General features: G+C 40.2%; 4 non-coding genes and 11 pseudogenes across 4 annotated transcripts; all 15 read right to left on the minus strand.

Moving 5' to 3' along the window:
* Positions 1 to 15,796: 15,796 nt before the first annotated feature.
* LOC128650893 (uncharacterized) lies at positions 15,797 to 15,915 on the minus strand (annotated as a pseudogene).
* Positions 15,916 to 16,105: 190 nt separating this feature from the next.
* LOC128650651 (5S ribosomal RNA) lies at positions 16,106 to 16,224 on the minus strand. Its single transcript, XR_008400922.1, has one exon. It is a non-coding gene; the product is annotated as a 5S ribosomal RNA (ribosomal RNA).
* A 357-nt stretch (positions 16,225 to 16,581) lies between these two features.
* On the minus strand, positions 16,582 to 16,700 carry LOC128650843 (uncharacterized; annotated as a pseudogene).
* Positions 16,701 to 17,056: 356 nt separating this feature from the next.
* Positions 17,057 to 17,175, minus strand: LOC128650823 (uncharacterized; annotated as a pseudogene).
* Positions 17,176 to 17,534: 359 nt separating this feature from the next.
* LOC128650798 (uncharacterized) lies at positions 17,535 to 17,653 on the minus strand (annotated as a pseudogene).
* Positions 17,654 to 18,013: 360 nt separating this feature from the next.
* Positions 18,014 to 18,132, minus strand: LOC128650857 (uncharacterized; annotated as a pseudogene).
* Positions 18,133 to 18,493: 361 nt separating this feature from the next.
* LOC128650967 (uncharacterized) lies at positions 18,494 to 18,612 on the minus strand (annotated as a pseudogene).
* A 1,378-nt stretch (positions 18,613 to 19,990) lies between these two features.
* On the minus strand, positions 19,991 to 20,109 carry LOC128650836 (uncharacterized; annotated as a pseudogene).
* Positions 20,110 to 20,470: 361 nt separating this feature from the next.
* Positions 20,471 to 20,589, minus strand: LOC128650616 (5S ribosomal RNA). Its single transcript, XR_008400894.1, has one exon. It is a non-coding gene; the product is annotated as a 5S ribosomal RNA (ribosomal RNA).
* Positions 20,590 to 20,954: 365 nt separating this feature from the next.
* LOC128650570 (5S ribosomal RNA) lies at positions 20,955 to 21,073 on the minus strand. The gene has a single exon (XR_008400859.1). It is a non-coding gene; the product is annotated as a 5S ribosomal RNA (ribosomal RNA).
* Positions 21,074 to 21,430: 357 nt separating this feature from the next.
* On the minus strand, positions 21,431 to 21,549 carry LOC128650733 (5S ribosomal RNA). The gene has a single exon (XR_008400993.1). It is a non-coding gene; the product is annotated as a 5S ribosomal RNA (ribosomal RNA).
* Positions 21,550 to 21,908: 359 nt separating this feature from the next.
* Positions 21,909 to 22,026, minus strand: LOC128650960 (uncharacterized; annotated as a pseudogene).
* A 360-nt stretch (positions 22,027 to 22,386) lies between these two features.
* Positions 22,387 to 22,504, minus strand: LOC128650808 (uncharacterized; annotated as a pseudogene).
* A 361-nt stretch (positions 22,505 to 22,865) lies between these two features.
* Positions 22,866 to 22,984, minus strand: LOC128650981 (uncharacterized; annotated as a pseudogene).
* Positions 22,985 to 23,344: 360 nt separating this feature from the next.
* LOC128650952 (uncharacterized) lies at positions 23,345 to 23,463 on the minus strand (annotated as a pseudogene).
* Positions 23,464 to 24,450: the final 987 nt, after the last annotated feature.

Here is a 24,450-nt window from a genome sequence, read left to right on the forward strand (position 1 = left end):
ATGACCTCTTAAAGCTGCTTTTTTACCTTAACGCACAACTCGTAATCTAGCCGTAAGTTAGAAAAAATAACAAACACTAAGTTACACAAAAAAATAAACACTAAGTTAGAAAAAATAAAAAATAAATTATCAAAGATTTAAACTAATTACACCTAATCTAAGGGCCCTATGAAAATAAAAAAGCACCCCCAAAATAAAAAAAAATCCTAGCCTACAATAAACTACAAATATACCTTAAAAGGGCCTTTTGCTGGACATTGCCCCAAAGAAATCAGCTCTTTTACCTGTAAATAAAAAATACAAATACCCCCCCCAACAGTAATACCCACCACCCAAACAACCAACCCCCGAAATAAAAACCTAATTTAAGAAACCTAAGCTCCCCATTGCCCTGAAATGGGCATTTGGATGGACATTGCCCTTAAAATGGCATTTAGCTCTATTGCAGCCCAAAACCTAATCTAAAACTAAAACCCACCCAATACACCCTTAAAAAATCACACTAACCCCAGAAGATTCACTTACAGTTTTGAAGATCCAACATCCATCCTCCAAGAAGCCGGCAGAAGTCTTCATCCAAGCAGCCGAAGTCTTCCTCCAAGCCCGTAGAAGTCTTCACCCAGACGGCATCTTCTGTCTTCATCCATCCGGAACGGAGTGGCTCCATCTTCAAGACATCCGACACGGAGCATCGTCTTCAATCGCCGGGGTCTTCGGAATGAAGGTTCCTTTAAATGACGTCATCCAAGATGGCGTCCCTTAGATTCCGATTGGCTGATAGAATTCTATCAGCCAATCGGAATTAAGGTTGAAAAAAATCCTATTGGCTGTTGCAATCAGCCAAAAGGATTGAACTTCAATCCTATTGGCTGATCCAATTAGCCAATAGGATTGAGCTCGCATTCTATTGGCTGTTTCGAATCAGCCAATAGAATGCCAGCTCAATCCTATTGGATGATTGCAACAGTCAATAGGATTTTTTCAACCTTATTTCCGATTGGCTGATAGAATTCTATCAGTCAATCGGAATCTAAGGGACGCCATCTTGAATGACGTCATTTAAAGGAACCTTCATTCCGAAGAAGCGTTGATTGAAGAGGATGCTCCGTGTCGGATGTCTTGAAGATGGAGGCGCTCTGCGCTGGATGGATGAAGATAGAAGATGCCGTCTGGATGAAGACTTCTGCGGGCTTGGAGGAAGACTTCGGTCGCTTGGATGAAGACTTCTGCCGGCTTCTTGGAGGATGGATGTCGGATCTTCAAAACTGTAAGTGAATCTTCTGGGGTTAGTGTTAGGATTTTTTAAGGGTGTATTGGGTGGGTTTTATTTTTAGGTTAGGGCTTTGGCCAGCAATAGAGCTAAATTCACTTTTAAGGGCAATGCCCATCCTAATGCCCTTTTCAGGGCAATGGGGAGCTTAGGTTTTTTTAGATTAGGTTTTTATTTGGGGGGTTGGTTGTGTGGGTGGTGGGTTTTACTGTTGGGGGGGTATTTGTATTTTTTATTTACAGGTAAAAGAGCTGATTTCTTTGGGGCAATGCCCCGCAAAAGGCCCTTTTAAGGGCTATTTGTAGTTTATTGTAGGTTAGGGTTTTTTTATTCTGGGCGGCTTTTTTATTTTCATAGGGCCCTTAGATTAGGTGTAATTAGTTTAAATTTTTGATAATTTATTTTGTAAGTGTTTATTTTTTTGTGTAATTTAGTGTTTGCTATTTTTTGTAATTTAGTTGTAAGTTTTTTGTAACTTGGTAATGTTTTTGTGTATATTTTAATTATTTGAGTAGGGTTAGGTGTTTAAATATATAATATAGTTAATTTGTAGTTTAATGTAATTTAGTATAAAAGTTAGGGTAGATTAATTATTAATTTAATATAGTTTAATGTAATTTTAGTATAAAAGTTAGGGTAGATTAATTAATAGTTTAATATAGTTTAATGTAATTTTAGTATAAAAGTTAGGGTAAATTAATTAGTAGTTTAATATAGTTTAATTTAAATTAAACTATATTAATATTTAAATTTATTATAAGATAGGGATGAGTTAATATTTGATATAAAGTTAGCGGGTTAATAGTTTAATTTGGTTTATGGCGATGTGGGGGGGCTGACGGTTTAGGGGTTAATCGGTTTAGTAAGTGCTAGTGATGTGGGAGGCCAGGGGTTTAGGGGTTTATTTATTTAGTTGCGGTGGGGTCCATGAGCAGCGGTATAGGGGTTAATAACTTTTATTTAGGTGGCGGCATCGTCGGGACGGCAGATTAGGGGTGTTTAGACTCGGGGTACATGATAGGGTGTTAGGTGTAAACATAAATTTTATTCTCCCATAGAAATCAATGGGATATCTGGCAGCATCGAACATAAGCTTTCGCTGCTTTCAGACTCCCATTGATTCCTATTGCATCCGCCACCCCCAGGGCGGCGGATTGAAAACCAGATATGCTGGGCCGGAATAGTTGCGAGCGTACCTGGTAGTTATTTGATAACTAGCAAAAGTAGTCAGATAGTGCCGAATTTGCATTCGGAACATCTGTGGTGACGTAAGCATCGCTCTGTGTCAGACTGATCGTATGTTACATCACAGATTTCTACTTTTGCCGGTCTGTAGGCTTTGATAAATAAGGCGAATCAAGCTCTCCACAATTACGCTGTGGAATTCCAGCGTATTTGCAGTTGACGGCTTGATAAATAGGCCCCTCTGTGTGTCTTTGTGATTAGTATGATTTGTCCAATTAAGACTATTTTGTGCAGGCGTTAAAGGCTATACTGAACCCAAATTTTTTCTCATTCATGATTCAGATAGAGCATGCCATTTTAAACAGATTTCTAATTTACGCCTATTTTCTTCATTCTCTTGGTATCTTTATTGGAAAAAGCAGGAATGTAAGCTGATTGGTGGCTAAATGCAGCCCACCAATCAGAAAGAGCTATCCAGGGTGCTGAACCAAAAATGGGCCTTACAGCCTTGCTTTTTCAAATAACTATACCAAGAGAACGAAAGAAAATTAATGATAGGAGTAAATTAGAAAGTTGCTTAAAATGACATGCTCTCTCTGAATCATGAAATACAAATTGTTATGTTCAGTATCCCTTTAAAGTTTTGTTAAAGGGACATGAAACCCACATTTTTTCTTTCATGATTTAGAAAGAGCATGCAATTTTAAACAAGTTTCTAATTTACTTCTATTATCTAATTTGTTTTATTATCTTGTTATTCTTTGCTGAAAAGCATATTTAGAGAGGCTCAGTAGCTGCTGTTTGGTTCATGCACATAGAAGCCGCGTGTGATTGGCTCACCCATGTGTATTGCTTTTTCTTTAACTAAGGATATCTAAAAAATGAAGCAAAATAAATAATAGAAGTAAAATGTAATATTGTTTAAATTTGTATTCTCTATATGAATCATGAAAGAAAATTTTTTGAGTTTATTGTCCGTTTAATGTTCATGGTAATAGTAGGCTTGTCGCTTTATCACTACTTTATGCATGTTTGTGCATACTGTTAACTGTCCCTTTAAGACTTTTTTGTCTACTTTAATGTTCTGTCCCTTTTATTTTATACTATATATATATTTTTTAAATATAATTTTTAATTGATACACTGTGTAAAATACAAACAATATATGCTGCAATGAATACATTATTTACACAGTGATTCCTTTCACAAAGGGGGGGTAAAATACAAACAATATATGCTGCAATTTATGCATCTACATTCAGTATGAGAAAATTAGTTTCATCTGATAAGAGTACAATGAATACATTATTTACACAGTGATTCATTTACATCGCGCTTCGAATTGTTCTATTATCATTTTACTCATAACTAGTTCCGTGATTTATTTTAAACTTGGGGGTCTCTTCGACTTCCAAGTAGAGAAGATTACATTACGACCATATAGGATAACAAAGTTAATACATTTTACAATAATAAGTCCATTTTCCATTTCCTTTTAGGAAAATGATGTCTAATAAATTAATCAGCATCTGGAGTTAGTATTTTAGAGATCCAATCTTTGATCATGATCCAAAATTTCTTAAAGGGACAGTCTACACCTATAGCAACATCATTTCAAACCATAGATCGTGTTCCGATTGTTCTAACTCACCCCCTCTACCCTAACGAGTCTGCTACACAAAGCGAGTTATTAGAAACAAGAAGTTTGATTTCGGACGTTAGAAATGGCCGACAAACTCCGCCCAATCCCTTCTCCTCCTACCTTGTTGTCCTGTTCTTAAGTTAGCTCATACTCGTGCATGTAGCACAAAGTGACATAATGAGCCTCCTAACACGCCTGCAAATCTTTAGTGTTTTGTGTAACCGGAAGTCCATCCGCGCATCTGGAACCTAAAGCCTCCGCAAAAGAACAACAACATATTGCGCTTGAATAAAAAGGATTTAAACAATTGCAAAATAATATTGACTTAATTATTTTGATTGTCGCTTTACTTCACTTTAACATATGTTTGAGTTACGTTTTTTTGGTTCCTATGCTGCTGCGCATGTGTGAAAAAACTAAAGCGCAAGACAGATTTTTAACCTGTGATAAACTTTTGATTGGATCATTGAAAATAAGAGAGTCTATGATGTTGTTTATAGGAGGAGCTAGACGGCCATTTCTAACAATAGAAATCTAACTTTTGAATTTGAATAACTCAGTTGGTGTAGAGGACTCGTTATGGTAGTGGGGGTGAGTTAACTAATCGGAACACGATCTATGGTTTGAAGTTATGTTGCTATAGGTGTAGACTGTCCCTTTAACTTTCAGACACACTCCTAGGCAATGTGTAATATTGGCTTTCGGGACGCTAATGTACTGTTCCTTTTATTAGTTTCCTGGCCCCTTTAAGGCTGTGTGCATGTTGAGTGTGCTTCTCCTTTAAAGGGATACTGAACCCAAATGATTTTTTTTGCATGATTCAGATAGAGCATGACATTTTAAGCAACTTTCTAATTTACTCCTATTATCAGTTTTTCATCATTCTTTTGCTATCTTTATTTTAAAAGCAGGAATGTAAATTGTGATGATAGCAGGATGTGATGTCACTAGCTGGTGGGCGGGGCTTAGGTCCGGTGTCTGTGTCGCAGTTAGTTTAGTACAATCAACCTGTCTGGATGTGTATTGCTATGCTCTGTAATAAAATAGAGTTGTACCATCATTGCTGTGTCCTGCATATGTCCTGCATCTCATGACATGGTGTCAGAAGTTCTGGACTACGCTTCTGTTTCTGATGATGACGATGTCAAAGTTTACCCCACCTGAGCCTTTTGACTTTTCTCAGCCTGCAGCTTGGCCCACATGGCGTCAGCGGTTTCAGCGCTTCAGGATTGCATCCAAACTGAACAAGGAGAGTGGTGAAGTACAAGTTAATTCTCTTTTTATACTCTATGGGGAAAGATGTAGAGCCAGTGTTCAATGCTTTTACTTTTCAAGAAGGGGAAGAAGTTAACTTTGATATAGTTATGGATAAACTCAGTGCCCACTTTGTGCCCAAAAGAAATGTGATTCATGAGAGAGCTTGTTTTCACAAACGTAATCAGCGTGTGGGAGAATCTGTGGAGTCATTTTTGCGCAGCCTGTATGAATTAGCTGAATTCTGTGAGTTTGGTGTTGCTAAAGAAGAGCAAATCAGAGACAGAATAGTTATTGGAATTGCAGATGCTGAAGTCTCCCTGAAGCTGCAGTTAGAGCCTGATTTAACATTAGACGGGGCTATTAGGATGGCCCGCCAGAGTGAACTGGTGAAAAAGCAAAGTGCTGATCTGAGGTCTGAGAGTATTGTGGATGAAGTGCAACAGTCTAGGAAAATTACTAGTGAAAGGCACAGTGTGAGCGGTAGATCTAAAGTACTGGAAAGGCCTAGAAGTGGATGGGCGCAACATGGCCGATGCACACGGTGCTACCGGGCTCATGATCAGAGTGCTATATGCCCGGCCAGAGATAAAAGATGCAGAAAATGTAACAGAATAGGCCATTTTGAAGTGGTGTGTAAAACTGAATACATTAAGGAGATGCAGGTGGACAGTGACCAGGAGGGTCAGGAAGTGTCTTTTGTGGGGTCTGTTGTGGAACGGACAAGCTCAGAGGAAGATTGGAAAGTTACCTTTACTGTAATGGGAGCCAATGTTGATTTTAAGATTGACACAGGAGCAGATATCACTGTAATGTCTTTTGCTGAATTTATGAGACTGCCTCGACAGCCCCAGCTGGCGAAGGTTACTACAAATGTTCATAGTCCTGGTGGCCGCATTGATTGTGTGGGGAAATTTCTTGCCAGCTGTGAGTACAAACAAAGGAAGTTCACCATGTGGGTGCATGTGATCCGAGGTCAGTGTGTTAACAGTTTATTGAGCAGAAAAGCAGCCTGTGACTTGGGCCTCGTGGCCAGAGTGAATGAGATCTCTGAAGATATGTTTGGCGAGTTGGGCCTACTGAGCTGCAAACCTGTCCGTATAGCACTTAAAAGTGACGCAGTCCCGTACAGTATTTCTACTCCTCGTAGAATTCCGTTCCCGCTCATGCCTCAAGTGGAGAAAGAGCTCATGCGCATGAAGTCTATGGGGGTTATTGAAGAGGTTGTTGAAGCAACTGATTGGTGTGCCCCCATTGTACCAGTTGCAAAGAAAAACGGAAAGGTGCGCATCTGTGTGGACCTGAAAAGGTTGAATGAGGCAGTGAAGAGGGAGAGATTTGTGCTGCCGACATTGGAAGATATAGCCCCGAAGTTGGCTGGGGCGAAGTTCTTTTCCACATTAGACGCTTCTAGCGGCTTTTGGCAGATCCCCCTGGATCCAAAGTGCCGCAAACTGACTACCTTCATCACTCCGGTAGGTCGGTTCTGCTTCTGCAGACTTCCCTTTGGGATATCCTCCGCTCCTGAGATCTTTCAGAGGGAAATGAGTTCTCTCCTGAGTGGCCACGTGGGCACAGCAGTCGTCATGGACGACATTCTAGTGTATGGATCTACAGTGGAAGAGCATGATCAGCGTTTGAGTTGTGTGCTGCAGGCTATCAAAGAGTCTGGGCTGAAGCTGAATAAAGAAAAATGTCATTTTAGGAAAACTGAATTATGCTACTTTGGGCATATCATCAACGGGGATGGCATCAAGCCGGACCCCGAGAAAATTCGGGCTATCGAACAGATGAAAAGCCCTTCTGATGTACATGAGCTGAGACAGATATTGGGCCTTGTAAATTACGTGGGCAAGTTTCTTCCAGATTTATCTACAGTTTTGCACCCTATCACAGAGTTGCTTAAGAAAGATGTTGCCTGGGTTTGGGGACCCTCACAAGAAAAAGCGTTCCTGCATGCTAAGTCCCTGCTGGGGTCTGCCCCAGTGCTGGGGTTCTACGACCCTTCAAAAAAGACTGTGGTTAGTGCTGATGCAAGCAGTTATGGGTTGGGGGCTGCACTTCTGCAGCTGAATGACAACAAACTACAGCCCATCGCCTACTGTTCCCGCACACTGACGGCTGCGGAGTCAAAATACGCTCAAATTGAGAAAGAGTGCCTGGCTGCAGTTTGGGCCTGTGAGCGCTTTCAGCGTTATCTAGTGGGTTTGGAGAAATTTAGTCTGGAAACTGACCACAAACCGCTAGTCCCTCTTATCAATTCTTATGACATCGACAAAACACCCTTGAGATGCCAGAGACTTTTAATGAGACTGCTCAGGTTCAATGTTCAGGCAGTGCATGTGCCGGGGAAGCAGCTGGTTGTGGCGGATACACTGTCCAGGCTCCCGCTGGCTGCTGCTGAAGAATCCTCCACAGAGTCGGATGTAAAAGTGTATGTTGATTCAGTTCTGGCCTCTAAGTCCATTTCTTCAAGGAAGATGGAAGAGATAAAGAAAGAGACATATTTGGACACAGATCTGCAAGAAGTTATAAGGTACATAAGAGATGGCTGGCCCGAGAGCCGGGCAGCCTGGATGTCTTTAAATGCTTACCAGCCAGAGAGGTCACAGCTCACGGAGCTGGAGGGGTTGGTACTGTTCCAAGACCGTATTGTAATTCCTGTCAGCATGAGGAAGGAGATGTTGAACAGGATACACGATGGGCACTTAGGCATCACAAAGTGCAGAGAAAGAGCAGCTACAGCTGTGTGGTGGCCTGGGATCAGCTCCGACATTGCAAATCATGTGTCTAAATGTGCCTTTTGCCGGGAACGCCGGCCTACTCAGAGAAGGGAGCCCTTAATGTCTACTCCGCTGCCTGCGGGGCCGTGGCAGAAAATAGCTGCTGATTTGTGCGAACTGCACGGGAAAAAGTTTCTTGTTGTTATCGACTACTATTCCAGGTATTTGGAAATAGCACCCCTGAATGATATCACAAGTCAGGCCGTTATCATTCGCCTGAAGAGCTTGTTCGCCCGCTGGGGCATTCCAATGGAGCTGGTGAGTGATAATGGCATGCAGTTCGCTTCTACAGAGTTCAGTGCTTTCAGCAGGGAATATGATTTTGTACATTCCACGTCAAGTCCACATTATCCGCAGGCCAACGGAATGGCTGAAAGGGCAGTTCAAACAACAAAATTCATCCTAAAGCAATCTGAACCGTACCTAGCCCTCTTGTCATACAGGGCGACGCCCATTCAAGCCACCGGGTTTAGCCCGGCACAGCTGATGCTAGGACGCCAGATTCGCACCACTTTACCCTCAGTGGGTGTCTTCAAGCCGCCTGGCCCTGTTCCTCGGGACGAAGTCCTTAGGAGGGATGAAGAGGCCAAAAAGGGTTATCATTTCTTCTACGACAGGAGACATTCTGTCAGGCCTTTACAGGAACTGAAAGCGGGCCAAAGTGTCAGAATTAAACTGGATGATGAGAAGAAATGGAAGACGCCTGCTACGGTAGTGGGCCGCTCTCCAGAACCAAGGTCTTACACAGTCCTTACAGAGGGAGGGACGGTTACACGCCGTAACCGAAGACATCTTCAGCCTGTACCTGAGAGTCTGGAACCGGATACCTCAGTACCACCGCCGGTGGGATCTCCTGTTCTAAGAGAGGTGCCTTCCCCTCAGCAAGATCATAGCGGGGATATATCTTTGCCTCCAGCAGACTCTTGTTCACCATCTTCTGTATCAGAGGACAGTTCATGCAAAGTTACATCAAGCGGAAGAGTGGTGAGGCTTCCGGCCCGATACAGGGACTGACTTTAGCTAGAACAGTGACCGGAAGTATGGGCAGAATAATCCCATGGTCACTGTGGACTAGGGTAGTCTACCCCGATGTCCAAGTCAGGATGTAATTTATTTGTTCATGTTTTCTAATCCATCTGTTCTTATAATGTTCTAAAACAAAATGTTGTTGTATACCCTGTTGGTGTACTTTGTTATTTAATATATGCGAATGTATGCTTTGCCTTTGAAAAAGGGGAAGATGTGATGATAGCAGGATGTGATGTCACTAGCTGGTGGGCGGGGCTTAGGTCCGGTGTCTGTGTCGCAGTTAGTTTAGTACAATCAACCTGTCTGGATGTGTATTGCTATGCTCTGTAATAAAATAGAGTTGTACCATCATTGCTGTGTCCTGCATATGTCCTGCATCTCATGACATAAATCTTAGCAGCCAGCCCATTTTAGGTTCAGCACCATGGATAGTGCTTGCTTATTGGAGGCTGACATTTACCCACCAATAATCAAACAATAATCAAACATAACCCAGGTTCTCAACCAAAAATGGGTCAGCTCCTATGCATCACATTCCTGCTTTTTAAATAAAGATAGCAAGAGAATGAAGAAAAATTGATAATAGGAGTAAATTAGAAAGTTGCTTAAAGTTGCATGCTCTGTCTGAATCATTAAAGAAAAAAATGGGTTTAGTGTCCCTTTAAGGCTGCGTACACTGTTGGTGATTGTGCATCTGTGGTATCTTCTAGATTCCCATTCTACCCTCCTCCAACTAGACTATAGCTACCCAGATTACTTCTGCTCCTTCACAGAGCCCATATCCCCCACATCATATATTCCCTAGCCAGACACCCTGCATGTATTTTCCCTCTAGGTAGACATATTTCCCCCAACCAGATTACTTTTCTTTACCCTCCCCATTCTATCTTATCCCTATATTTCTCATTTCTCATTCTATCTGATCCCCATATCCCATATATTACAGGAATGGTTTGTTGTGTTCTGGCTAGCCTTGTCAAAGATGGAAAGAATGGGTCCTGTCATTTTTAGCCCTGCCCACAGATCGCCTTTGTGGCTTAGTGGGTTAGAAAGCAGCCTTGTAAACATAGGGTAGAGAGTTTGAATCCTGCTATGGGTGCAGGGCTTATGTTATGCTTTGCTTTTTAGTAGCATTTTACAACTAGCCATCGTGCCGGAGTGGTTTGGTCCGTTTTCTTGCAAGCAAACGGTTGTGGGTCTGTTTCCTGCTATGGGTGCTGGATCTTTGTTGATTTTATTCCATTTTATTTTCTTAAAACAACTCACTGCTTATATACTATTTCTATTTATTATTGTCTAAAAATGATGTCTACTGGTCCTGTCGGCGCTCCACATATCGGGCTTTTGCAGCTCAGTGGTTATCTCTACTGCTTTTGGAACGGAAGGTTGAGGCTTTCAATCCAGCTATGGTTCCATGGTCATCGGGGCCTTTTAGTAACATCCTTTTTAACTAGTTATTCAAAATTCAAAAATGTATTCTATTTTATGTTGTTCATTGATACAACTCAATAAAGCTGGCTGCAGTCACTAAGTTCTTATGTTGCATGTTCTTCTGGTAATATTTCACAACTAGTTGTCCAATTTGTTTTTGTTTTTTTAATTATTATTCTGCATGGTGCTCTGCCTGTCTACAGTTGGTAGTTTAGTAGTGGAATTGTATTTTAGCAAATTTCTTTTTTTCTTTTAGTCAACTGGACTCTTTGCTACTTACTGTATTTACAGTTTCTTGCATTGCTGGAGTAAAAGCAGCAAAATAATCGGTACTGGCCCAACAAACCCTCAATCTGTGGGGTTGTTGCGGCTCAGTGGCTAGGTCAACTGCGTCACAATCCAACGGTTGTGAGTTTGTACCCGGCTACAGCTTCCATTTCTTACGTTGCATGTCCTTCTGGTTACATTTGATAATAAGATGTCCATTATCAAATTTGTTTTATTCTCTTGTTATCCTTTTGCTGAAGGAACCGCATTGCACTACTGGCAGCAAGATGAACACATCTAGTCAGCCAATTACAAAACACAATTGTGTGCAGGCATCAATTAGCAGCAGCTCCCACTAGTGTAGAATATGTGCGTATTCCTTTTCAACAATGGGTACCAAGAGAAAAAAGCACATATGAAAATAGAAGTGAAGTTAAAAGTCTCTTAAAATGACAAGCTCTATCAGAATCATGTACGTTTCATTTTGACTTTCCAATCCCTTTAAGGATTATAGAGCACCCTAGCTTCGCCACCCCAAGACATTCTTCTAGCTTTAATAAAAACTAATAAACAAATTCCATTTGAAGAACCCAGTGCCCGAGTGTTTTTTGTTTTGTTTTTTACCCTTATTGCATCAACGCCCAAATGTCCTTTTTTTATTTGTCCTTTTTAACGTACAAGCAATGGGTAGTCTTAAATAAAACAGGCCATGGTCTAGCACCAATAGCTGGAATCAAACCCACAACCACTGGCTTGGAAGAAGAAACCACTCAACCACAATGGCACACCCTTTTTTCAGTTTTCAGGGCTTTTACCCATTACTTTGACCAATTTAGAACATTAAAGCAAGTAAAAGTATATAAGTACTTGAGCCACAATGGTTTGCAATGCCAAAGGAAGACAGGATCTGCATCCATTGTTTTTCTAGTTTTAGACCAATATTTGAAGCGATAGTATATAAGCAGTGAGTTGCTTTCAGGAAATAAAATGATTATTTATCTAGGTGTGATATGTCCCTAGAATGCAATACACTACAATAGCCCTGTTCCCCCAGCAGGATTAAAACTCTCATACATGTGTTTACAAGGTTGCTTTTTAACCCAACAATAAAGATAGCCCCAATAATGAGGTGACCCTTTGGGGCACACAGTATGTGTCTCTTTTTAGTGTAAAATTCGTAGAATGGCTGGTACTCTATTTTCTGCGATCACACGTTAAATACCAATGTCTCTGCTGTACTATAGACCCACAATGGGACTTACCCTCTCTTCACGGCCCTTGGTACTTTTACTCCGTCTCCATGCACCTTGAGTGGAGAGCCGTTTGGGAGACCTCACTCCTGGGCTCTCTACGGTACGCCGTATCCCTGCTTGGAGTCTGCTCCCACAAGCATGCAGCCGCCAACACGCTGCACTGGCGTCCGTCCGAACACTCTGGGGCTCCGAGAAATGACGTCACACAGACGCGGCCGGCTTACGGATGACGGAAGATATCGATGCCCAACAGGACAATCCTCTAGGCAATGGGGCAGCAGGTTAGTCGTGTGATCTAAATACACCACCTTAATTACTTTAGCCTCCAGGATTTCACCAGCTGCAATAGCTCCGTTCAGGAATAGGCTTGGGTATCAAAGAAAAAACAAGTAGTCCGGAGCTGCAGTTAAAAACGTCTAATCTTTTTTATTAATCCATAAAAGCATACAAGTATATGTTAGACAAAAACATGCCCTTAGTGTCCAAAGCTTTGGACACTAAGGGCATGTTTTTTGTCTAACATATACTTGTATGCTTTTATGGATTAATAAAAGATTAGAAGTTTTTAACTGCAGCTCCTTACTACTTGTTTTTTCTTTGCTTTTTAACCCACTAAGCCACCATAGATTTGTGAGCTGGTATAAAAACGACAGTACCTATTATTTCCAATGTTGGATCACAGTTAGTTGCTAGGTAGCTGCTGGGGTAAGTTCTTGTGCTAGAAAACACTAAGTCAGTGGTTCAAATCCACACTGTGACCACTACTTACAGAGTGACTTCCTGTGATTCTCCTGAAAGTAATGTACTAGTAGGTCTCCTGAAAGTAGTGTAGTGTAGTGAAGTGGGTATGGGATTATTCTGAAATATGGTCTTGTGATATGCAAAACATGATGGGATTAGTATATGGATGTGTGCAAAGGTGGGAGAAGTCTGGGTGGTGTGTGATTAGGGAAGATAGGATGTGGATTTGGAAGTGAGACATGGGAATGTGGGGAAGTAGTCTTGCTAGGTGACATGAGAGTGAGTCTGTTAAGGGTGGGAGAATAGAATGTTCATCCAGAAGGAAGAGGTGTTTGAGTAGACCGGATAGAAGCAGGAGGAACTGAGTTACGAAGCAGGATAGAGATGTGATGATGTGGAGCCTGGAATGAGAGGACTCATTAGGAAAAAAGAGGGGTTAGTGGAGTTAAAATTTGTGGCTGTGAGAGTAGTCATGCTGGGCTAAGGCAGGAAATGAATTGGGTGGTGTAGTCTGATTGGGTATGCAGTTTTTCATCTCTAGCCAGACTACTCCTCCATTCCTACCCCTATTTTTTCCCTCCAAGCTGACCCCTTCTTCTAGATTCACATTCTACCCTCCTCCAATCAGACTATAGCTACCAAGATTTCTTACTGCTTGTAATTTTTAGTAATATTAGGTTTTTTTATTTATGTAATTTTGTAAATTTTTTTAAGGTAATTAATATATTTGTCATTTTATTTCAGTGTATTTTAATTGGGGTTAAGTTAGGGGGTGTTAGGTTAGGGGGCTTAGTTATCTTAATACTTGGTATTGTGGGGGGTTGGTGGTTTAGGGGTTAATAGTTTAATTAGATACTTTGAGTTGTGGGGGGTTTGCGGATTGGGGTTAATAGTTTAATTAGATACTTTGATTTGTGGGGTGTTGGCGGTTTAGGGGTTAATAACTTTTATTAGTGATTGCGATGTGGGAGATGGTGGTTTAGGGGTTAATAACTTTTATCAAGGATTGTGATGGAGGATTGCTGTTTAGGGGTTAATAACTTTTTTTAGTGATTGCGATGTGGGAATGGTGTTTTGACGTGTCTGTTTAATTATTTTTTTTGGTTTTGATTTTTACGTGAGAATTCAACATTTGTTTAATTTTTAGTTGCGCGTGCAAGATGATATACTAGCGTAAGTTATTCCCTCCAGTTGTGGAAATGATTTTCTGCAGTGTAGCGGCCCCACCCTCTGATCACATTCTAAGGGTAAATCCTAAGGTCCTCCCACTATATCTTCCATATCGCTATGCTTAATGTTAAATATTACATTTCCCAGCATCCCTGTCTCTCACTGCAGATATATATAAAACAATGGCCACTTTAAAGCATCTTCACATGGACTTCAACCCCATTAGACTGCAACATTCAACCTATCTGTCCCTATACTGCTAACTACTTAAGGTGCTACACTGTCCCTGTTACCTACTCACCCAATCTGCACACATTCAGGGAGGGGTTTCTAGAAATAACATCACATTTTGACCCAACAGCCACTTTATCTACAGTGGGGGGTTATTTGCCCTACTCCAAACACTGCAGCTAATGGGAATCAAACATACTGCAGCAATCAGGCTGGCCAATTAACCTTAGTAACCTAACTGGTATTTATAGTCCTCAATCCAGGACTTTTTAACTTAGGGAGACTCCAAACAGTTTTATTTCACCCCTATATCAGAGCAACATTAAACATGCTAAACTGGCCATTTTCATCTGAAAAAAACAGACAGTAAAAACTGTTTTGTGATCCTGAATTTCAAATATTACAACTCCCAGCATGCCTTTCTCCAAGATCTGCCAACTAATTTGCATATTCAGTGAGATCACAGAAAGCTACATTACAGGAAGGGAATAGTAATATGACACAGTTGTTATCCATGTGTCTCCAATTGCAGTGCAAAAATATTGTCTTGTTTCATGCCAACACATAGAAAGAACTATTCTTTAAAACTAAACAAACTAAAAAAAAGGAAAAAAGGCAAATGTTTTCTATTTCCACTTACTTCTAGTTAAGTGGCTTAACCCTTTAGTGACCAGACCATTTTTTCCAATTTTCTTAACATTAAGGGCTGGTTTTACATTTCTGCAGTGTTTGTGTTGAGCTGTAATTTTCCCTCTTACTCATTTACTGTACCCACACGTATTATATACCATTTTTCTCACCATTAAATGGACTTTCTAAAGATACCATTATTGTCATTATATCATATAATTTACTATAAAAAATTATAAAATCTGTTACTCATCTACAACCACCAAAAACACCTATGCTAAATAGTTTTTAAATTTGTCCTGAGTTTAGAAATCCCCAATGTTTACATATTCTTTGCTTTTTTTGTAAGTAATAGGGCAATAAGTACAAGTAGCACTTTGCTGTTGCCAAACCATTTTTTTTCAAAATTAGCAAAAGATACATTGTATTATCTGTCAGGAATCCCTGAATAACCGCTCGCTCACATCTGTATATATCTTTTTTTTTTTTAGTAGACAACCCAAAGTATTGATCTAGGCCAATTTTGGTATATTTCATGCCACCATTTAACTGCCAAACTCAATCAAATTAAAAAAAAAATCACTTAGGCGAGTCATACTGCTCCAAAGAGCAGTAGAATGGTGCCACAGTGAAACACATAAAGCATGGAAACACATAGACAACATGATCCTTAACTCCAGGGATTTAGCCGCACTGTTATGGAGAAATGCCCAATACAGACCCACTAACATCTCAGATTTCCCACTTCTGGATGAAATGTTTACAGAGTGGGACAAAGTAAAGCACACAAGCTCCCACATTTCTACCCCGCACTCCCCTTTGACACCAATATATGGCAGTCACAAACTAGTTGCTAGTATCAGTAAATATGACGCATGCTTCACTGCTTTAAAAATGAAAAAAAAAAAAAAGCAAAGCGCACCTGGTGTTCCCAGGCGGTCTCCCATCCAGGTACTGACCAGGCCTGGCCCTGCTTAACTTCCAAGATCAGACGGGATCAGGTGCATTCAAGGCAGTGTGGCGGTAGACACTTAGCACTTCATACATAGATACAGAGTTTCCTGCCCCTCTTTCTGACTGTCTGTCTTTACAAAAGATAATTATCTTTAATACAATGGACATCTAATTTTTAGTAATTGCAAGCTACATTTGTTTCAATAAATATTGCTAGTATCAGTAAATATGACGCATGCTTCACTGCTTTAAAAATGAAAAAAAAAGCCTACCGCACCTGGTGTTCCCAGGCGGTCTCCCATCCAGGTACAGATCAGGCCTGGCCCTGCTTAACTTCCAAGATCAGACGGGATCGGGTGCATTCAAGGCAGTGTGGCGGTAGACACTTACCGCTTCTTCCCAACGCTTTTTGTTCTCGCTCATGCTGTCATTCACAGTCTGTAAAAAATTGAAGTTAAAACGGGGTTAAAATTTAGATGGCAAATATATAAATAAATTAATAAATAGTGCCAGTACAGGCCCAGATTCACTTGCTGACCCATGACAAAAAGTTTACACAGATAAAGAGTTTCCTGCCCCTCTTTCTGTCTGCTTGCCTGCCTGTCTGTCTTTACAAAAGTTAATTATCTTTAATACAATGGACATCTAATTTTTAGTTATTGCAAGCAACATTTGTTTCAATAAATATTGCTAGTATCAGTAAATATGACGCATGCTTCACTGCTTTAAAAATGAAAAAAAAGCCTACCGCACCTGGTGTTGCCAGGCGGACTCCCATCCAGGTACTGACCAGGCCTGGCCCCGCTTAACTTCCGAGATCAGACGGGATCGGGTGCATTCAAGGCAGTGTGAAGGTAGACACTTAGTGCTTCTTCCCAACACTTTTTGTTCTTGCTCATGCTGTCATTCACAGTCTGTAAAAAATTGAAGAGTTAAAACGGGGTTAAAATTGAGATGGCAAATATATAAATAAATTAATAAATAGTGCCAGTACAGACCCAGAATCACTTGCTGACCCATGACAAAAAGTATACACAGATAAAAAGTTTCCTGCCCCTCTTTCTGCCTGCCTGTCTGTCTGTCTTTACAAAAGATAATTATCTTTAATACAATGGACATCTAATGTTTAGTAATTGCAGACTACAGTTCTTTCAATGAATATTGCTAGTATCAGTAAATATGAGGCATGCTTCACTGCTTTAAAAATGAAACAAAAACCCTACGTCCCCTGGTGTTCCCAGGTGGCCTCCCACCCAGGTACTGACCAGGCCTGGCCCTGCTTAACTTCCGAGATCAGACGGGATCGGGTGCATTCAAGGCAGTGTGGAGGTAGACACTTAGCGCTTCTTCCCAACGCTTTTTGTTCTTGCTCATGCTGTCATTCACAGTCTGTAAAAAATTGAAGAGTTAAAACGGGGTTAAAATTTAGATGGCAAATATATAAAAAAATTAATAAATAGCGCCAGTATAGGCCCAGAATCACTTGCTGACCCATGACAAAAAGTATACATAGATACAGAGTTTCCTGCCCCTCTTTCTGCCTGCCTGCCTGTCTGTCTGTCTTTACAAAAGATAATTATCTTTAATACAATGGACATCTAATTTTTAGTTATTGCAAGCTACATTTGTTTCAATAAATATTGCTAGTATCAGTAAATATGACGCAAGCTTCACTGCTTTAAAAATGAAAAAAAAGCCTACCGCACCTGGTGTTCCCAGGTGGTCTCCCATCCAGGTACTGCCCAGTCCTGGCCCTGCTTAACTTCCGAGATCAGACGGGATTGGGTGCATTCAAGGCGGTGTGGCGGTAGACACTTAGCACATCTTCTTAACGCTTTTTGTTCTTGCTCATGCTGTCATTAACAGTCTGTAAAAAATTGAAGAGTTAAAACGAGGTTAAAATTTAGATGGCAAATATATAAATAAATTAATAAATAGTGCCAGTACAGGCCCAGAATCACTTGCTGACCCATGACAAAAAGTATACATAGATACAGAGTTTCCTGCCCCTCTTTCTGCCTGCTTGCCTGTCTGTCTGTCTTTACAAAAGATAATTATCTTTAATACAATGGACATCTAATTTTTAGTAATTGCAAGCTACAGTTGTTTCAATGAATATTGCTGGTATTAGTAAATATGAGGCATGCTTCACTGCTTTAAAAATTAAAAAAAAAGCCTACCGCACCTGGTGTTCCCAGGCGGTCTCCCATACAGGTCAGTACCGGGCCTGGCTCTGCTTAACTTCCGAGATCAGACGGGATCGGGTGCATTCAGAGCAGTGTGGCGGTAGACACTTAGCACTTCTTCCCAACGCTTTTTGTTCTTGCTCATGCTGTCATTCACAGTCTGTAAAAAATTGAAGAGTTAAAACGGGGTTAAAATTTAAATGGCAAATATATAAATACATTAATAAATAGTGCCAGTACAGGCCCAGAATCACTTGCTGACCCATGACAAAAAGTATACATAGACACAGAGTTCCCTGCCCCTCTTTCTGCCTGCCTGCCTGTCTGTCTGTCTTTACAAAAGATAATTATATTTAATACAATGGACATCTAATTTTTAGTAATTGCAAGCTACAGTTGTTTCAATGAATATTGCTACTATCAGTAAATATGAGGCATGCTTCACTGCTTTAAAAATGAAACAAAAAACCCTACTTCACCTGGTGTTCCCAGGCGGTCTCTCATCCAGGTACTGACCAGGCCTGGCCCTGCTTAACTTCCGAGATCAGACGGGATTGGGTGCATTCAAGGCAGTGTGGCGGTAGACACTTAGCGCTTCTTCCCAACGCTTTTTGTTCTTGCTCATGCTGTCATTCACAGTCTGTAAAAAAATGAAGAGTTAAAATGAGGTTAAAATTTAGATGGCAAATATATAAATAAATTAATAAATAAATAGTGCCAGTACAGGCCCAGAATCACTTGCTGACCCATGACAAAAAGTATACACAGATAAAGAGTTTCCTGCCCCTCTTACTGCCTGCCTGTCTGTCTTTACAAAAGATAATTATCTTTAATACAATGGACATCTAATTTTTAGTAATTGCAAGCTACATTTGTTTCAATAAATATTGCTAGTATCAGCAAATATGACGCATTCTTCACTGCTTTAAAAATGGAAAAAAAAAAGCCTACCGAACCTGGTGTTCCCAGGCGGTCTCCCATCCAGATACTGACCAGGCCTGGCCCTGCTTAAAGGGACAGTTTACTCAAAAAATTTCTCCCCTTTAATTTGTTCCCAATGATCCACTTTACCTGCTGGAGTGTATTAAATTGTTTACAAGTAGCTCCTTTACCCTTATATTGGCATTTGAAATTGTTAATTTAGCATGTGGTATCCCCACCTATTCTGAAAGTTTGTGGCCGCGCGTACCAGCTATAGATAAGCTTTGTAAACACAGCCAGCAGAAGAAATTACACTCCCAGTCGGATATAGCAGAGATAAGGTAATACAATGTTGATTTTCCATTGTTCTCTCAAAGTACTGGTGATTGTTTTAAGGACAGATATAAGATAAAGAAGCAGGTATATGTGCACAATGTGATACAGTAATGAGATCTGATTATACCTACAAGCTCAACCCATTTTATTAGGTTGTGGCTTCAAAACACAAAACTAGAGCTTTAATATACACAAATAAGCCTTAAAAAGCTAATTTTCATTCATTTTTTACTCTGCAGTTGGTAAAAAAAGCAATTGTAAACACATTAAGGGAAAAACTATTTTACAGTATACTGTCCCTTTAACTTCCGAGATCAGACGGGATTGGGTGCATTCAAGGCAGTGTGGAGGTAGACACTTAGCGCTTCTTCCCAACGCTTTTTGTTCTTGCTCATGCTGTCATTCACAGTCTGTAAAAAATTGAAGAGTTAAAACCGGGTTAAAATTTAGATGGCAAATATATAAATAAATTAATAAATAGTGCCAGTACAGGCGCAGAATCACTTGCTGACCCATGACAAAAAGTATACATAGATACAGAATTTCCTGCCCCTCTTTCTGTCTGCCTGTCTGTCTTTACAAAAGATAATTATCTTTAATACAATGGACATCTAATTTTTAGTAATTGCAAGCTACAGTTGTTTCAATAAATATTGCTACTATCAGTAAATATGACGCATGCTTCACTGCTTTAAAAATGAAAAAAAAGCCTACCGCACCTGGTGTTCCCAGGTGGTCTCCCATCCAGATACTGACCAGGCCTGGCCCTGCTTAACTTCCGAGATCAGACAGGATTGGGTGCATTCAAGGCGGTGTGGCGGTAGACACTTAGCATTTCTTCCCACCGCTTTTTGTTCTTGCTCATGCTGTCATTCACAGTCTGTAAAAAATTGAAGAGTTAAAACGGGGTTAAAATTTAGATGGCAAATATATAAATAAATTAATAAATAGTGCCAGTACAGGCCCAGAATAACTTGCTGACCCATGACAAAAAGTATACATAGATACAGAGTTTCCTGCCCCTCTTTCTGCCTGCCTGCCTGTCTGTCTGTCTTTACAAAAGATAATTATCTTTAATACAATGGACATCTAATTTTTAGTAATTGCAAGCTACAGTTGTTTCAATGAATATTGCTACTATTAGTAAATATGACGCATGCTTCACTGCTTTAAAAATTAAAAAAAAAAGCCTACCACACCTGGTGTTCCCAGGCGGTCTCCCATCCAGGTACTGACCAGGCCTGGCCCTGCTTAACTTCCGAGATCAGATGGGATTGGGTGCATTCAAGGCAGTGTGGCGGTAGACACTTAGAGCTTCTTCCCAAAGCTTTTTGTTCTTGCTCATGCTGTCATTCAGGGTCTGTAAAAAATTGAAGCGTTAAAACAGGGTTAAAATTTAGATGGCAAATATATAAATAAATTAATAAATAGTGCCAGTACAGGCCCAGAATCACTTGCTGACCCATGACAAAAAGTATACATAGATACAGAGTTTCCTGCCCCTCTTTCTGCCTGCCTGCCTGCCTGTCTGTCTGTCTTTACAAAATATAATTATCTTTAATAACAATGGACATCTAATTTTTAGTAATTGCAAGCTACATTTTTTTCAATAAATATTGCTAGAATCAGTAAATATGACGCATGCTTCACTGCTTTAAAAATGAAAAAAAAAGCCTACCACACCTGGTGTTCCCAGGCGGTCTCCCATACAGGTACTGACCAGGCCTGGCCCTGCTTAACTTCCGAGATCAGACGGGATCGGGTGCATTCAAGGCAGTGTGGAGGTAGACACTTAGCACTTCTTCCCAACGCTTTTTGTTCTTGCTCATGCTGTCATTCACAGTCTGTAAAAAATTGAAGAGTTAAAACGGGGTTAAAATTTAGATGGCAAATATATAAAAAAAAAATAATAAATAGTGCCAGCACAGGCCCAGAATCACTTGCTGACCCATGACAAAAAGTATACACAGATAAAAAGTATCCTGCCCCTCTTTCTGCCTGCCTGTCTGTCTGTCTTTACAAAATATAATTATCTTTATTACAATGGACATCTAATTTTTAGTTATTGCAAGCTACATTTGTTTCAATAAATATTGCTAGTATCAGTAAATATGACGCATGCTTCACTGCTTTAAAAATGAAAAAAAAGCCTACCGCACCTGGTGTTCCCAGGTGGTCTCCCATCCAGGTACTGACCAGGCCTGGCCCTGCTTAACTTCCGAGATCAGACGGGATTGGGTGCATTCAAGGCAGTGTGGCGGTATACACTTAGCACATCTTCTAAACGCTTTTTGTTCTTGCTCATGCTGTCATTAACAGTCTGTAAAAAATTGAAGAGTTAGAACGAGGTTAAATATAGATGGCAAATATATAAATAAATTAATAAATAGTGCCAGTACAGGCCCAGAATAACTTGCTGACCCATGACAAAAAGTATACATAGATACAGAGTTTCCTGCCCCTCTTTCTGCCTGCTTGCCTGTCTATCTCTCTTTACAAAAGATAATTATCTTTAATACAATGGACATCTAATTTTTAGTAATTGCAAGCTACAGTTGTTTCAATGAATATTGCTACTATCATTAAATATGACGCATGCTTCACTGCTTTAAAAATGAAAAAAAAAGCCTACCTCACCTGGTGTTCTCAGGCGGCCTCCCACACAGGTACTGACCAGGCCTGGCCCTGCTTAACTTCCGAGATCAGACGGGATCGGTGCATTCAAGGAAGTGTGGCGGTAGACACTTAGCGCTTCTTCCCAACGCTTTTTGTTCTTGCTCATGCTGTCATTCACAGTCTGTAAAAAATTGAAGAGTTAAAACGGGGTTAAAATTTAGATGGCAAATATATAAATAAATTAATAAATAGTGCCAATACAGGCCAAGAAACACTTGTTGACCCATGACAAAAAGTATACATAGATACAGGGTTTCCTGCCCTTCTTTCTGCCTGCCTGCCTGTCTGTCTGTCTTTACAAAAGATAATTATCTTTAATACAATGGACATCTAATTTTTAGTAATTGCAAGCTACATTTGTTTCAATGAATATTGCTGGTATTAGTAAATATGAGGCATGCTTCACTGCTTTAAAAATGAAAAAAAAAGCCTACCGCACCAGGTGTTCCCAGGCGGTCTCCAATCCAGGTACTGACCAGGCCTGGCCCTGCTTAACTTCCGAGATCAGACGGGATCGGTGCATTCAAGGCAGTGTGGCGGTAGACACTTAGCGCTTCTTCCCAACGCTATTTGTTCTTGCTCATGCTGTCATTCACAGTCTGTAAAAAATTGAAGAGTTAAAACGGGGTTAAAATTTAGATGGCAAATATATAAATAAATTAATAAATAGTGCCAGTACAAGCCCAGAAACACTTGCTGACCCATGACAAAAAGTAGACATAGATACAGAGTTTCCTGCCCCTCTTTCTGCCTGCCTGCCTGTCTGTCTTTCTTTACAAAAGATAATTATCTTTAATACAATGGACATCTAATTTTTAGTAATTGCAAGCTACATTTGTTTCAATGAATATTGCTAGTATTAGTAAATATGATGCATGCTTCACTGCTTTAAAAATGAAAAAAAAAAGGCTACTGCACCTGGTGTTCCCAGGTGGTCTCCCAACCAAGTACTGACCAGGCTTGGCCCTGCTTAACTTCCGAGATCAGACGGGATTGGGTGCATTCAACGCAGTGTGGAGGTAGACACTTAGCACTTCTTCCCAACGCTTTTTGTTCTTGCTCATGCTGTCATTCACAGTCTGTAAAAAATTGAAGAGTTAAAACGGGGTTAAAATTTAGATGGCAAATATATAAATACATTAATAAATAGTGCCAGTACAGGCCCAGAATCACTTGCTGACCCATGACAAAAAGTATACATAGACACAGAGTTTCCTGCCCCTCTTTCTGCCTGCCTGCCTGCCTGTCTGTCTTTACAAAAGATAATTATATTTAATACAATGGACATCTAATTTTTAGTAATTGCAAGCTACAGTTGTTTCAATGAATATGCTACTATCAGTAAATATGAGGCATGCTTCACTGCTTTAAAAATGAAACAAAAAACCCTACTTCACCTGGTGTTCCCAGGCGGTCTCCCATCCAGGTAATTACCAGGCCTGGCCCTGCTTAACTTCCGAGATCAGACGGGATTGGGTGCATTCAAGGCAGTGTGGCGGTAGACACTTAGCGCTTCTTCCCAACGCTTTTTGTTCTTGCTCATGCTGTCATTCACAGTCTGTAAAAAAATGAAGAGTTAAAATGGGGTTAAAATTTAGATGGCAAATATATAAATAAATTAATAAATAAATAGTGCCAGTACAGGCCCAGAATCACTTGCTGACCCATGACAAAAAGTATACACAGATAAAGAGTTTCCTGCCCCTCTTTCTGCCTGCCTGTCTGTCTTTACAAAAGATAATTATCTTTAATACAATGGACATCTAATTTTTAGTAATTGCAAGCTACATTTGTTTCAATAAATATTGCTAGTATCAGCAAATATGACGCATTCTTCACTGCTTTAAAAATGAAAAAAAAAAAGCCTACCGAACCTGGTGTTCACAGGCAGTCTCCCATCCAGATACTGACCAGGCCTGGCCCTGCTTAAAGGGACAGTTTACTCAAAAATTTTCTCCCCTTTAATTTGTTCCCAATGATCCACTTTACCTGCTGGAGTGTATTAAATTGTTTACAAGTAGCTCCTTTACCCTTATATTGGCATTTGAAATTGTTAATTTAGCATGTGGTATCCCCACCTATTCTGAAAGTTTGTGGCCGCGCGTACCAGCTATAGATAAGCTTTGTAAACACAGCCAGCAGAAGAAATTACACTCCCAGTCGGATATAGCAGAGATAAGGTAATACAATGTTGATTTTCCATTGTTCTCTCAAAGTACTGTTGATTGTTTTAAGGACAGATATAAGATAAAGAAGCAGGTATATGTGCACAATGTGATACAGTAATGAGATCTGATTATACCTACAAGCTCAACCCATTTTATTAGGTTGTGGCTTCAAAACACAAAACTAGAGCTTTAATATACACAAATAAGCCTTAAAAAGCTAATTTTCATTCATTTTTTACTCTGCAGTTGGTAAAAAAAGCAATTGTAAACACATTAAGGGAAAAACTATTTTACAGTATACTGTCCCTTTAACTTCGGAGATC

Source organism: Bombina bombina, chromosome 2, assembly GCF_027579735.1.
Source record: "Bombina bombina isolate aBomBom1 chromosome 2, aBomBom1.pri, whole genome shotgun sequence".
In the NCBI taxonomy this organism is placed as follows: Eukaryota; Metazoa; Chordata; class Amphibia; order Anura; family Bombinatoridae; genus Bombina; species Bombina bombina.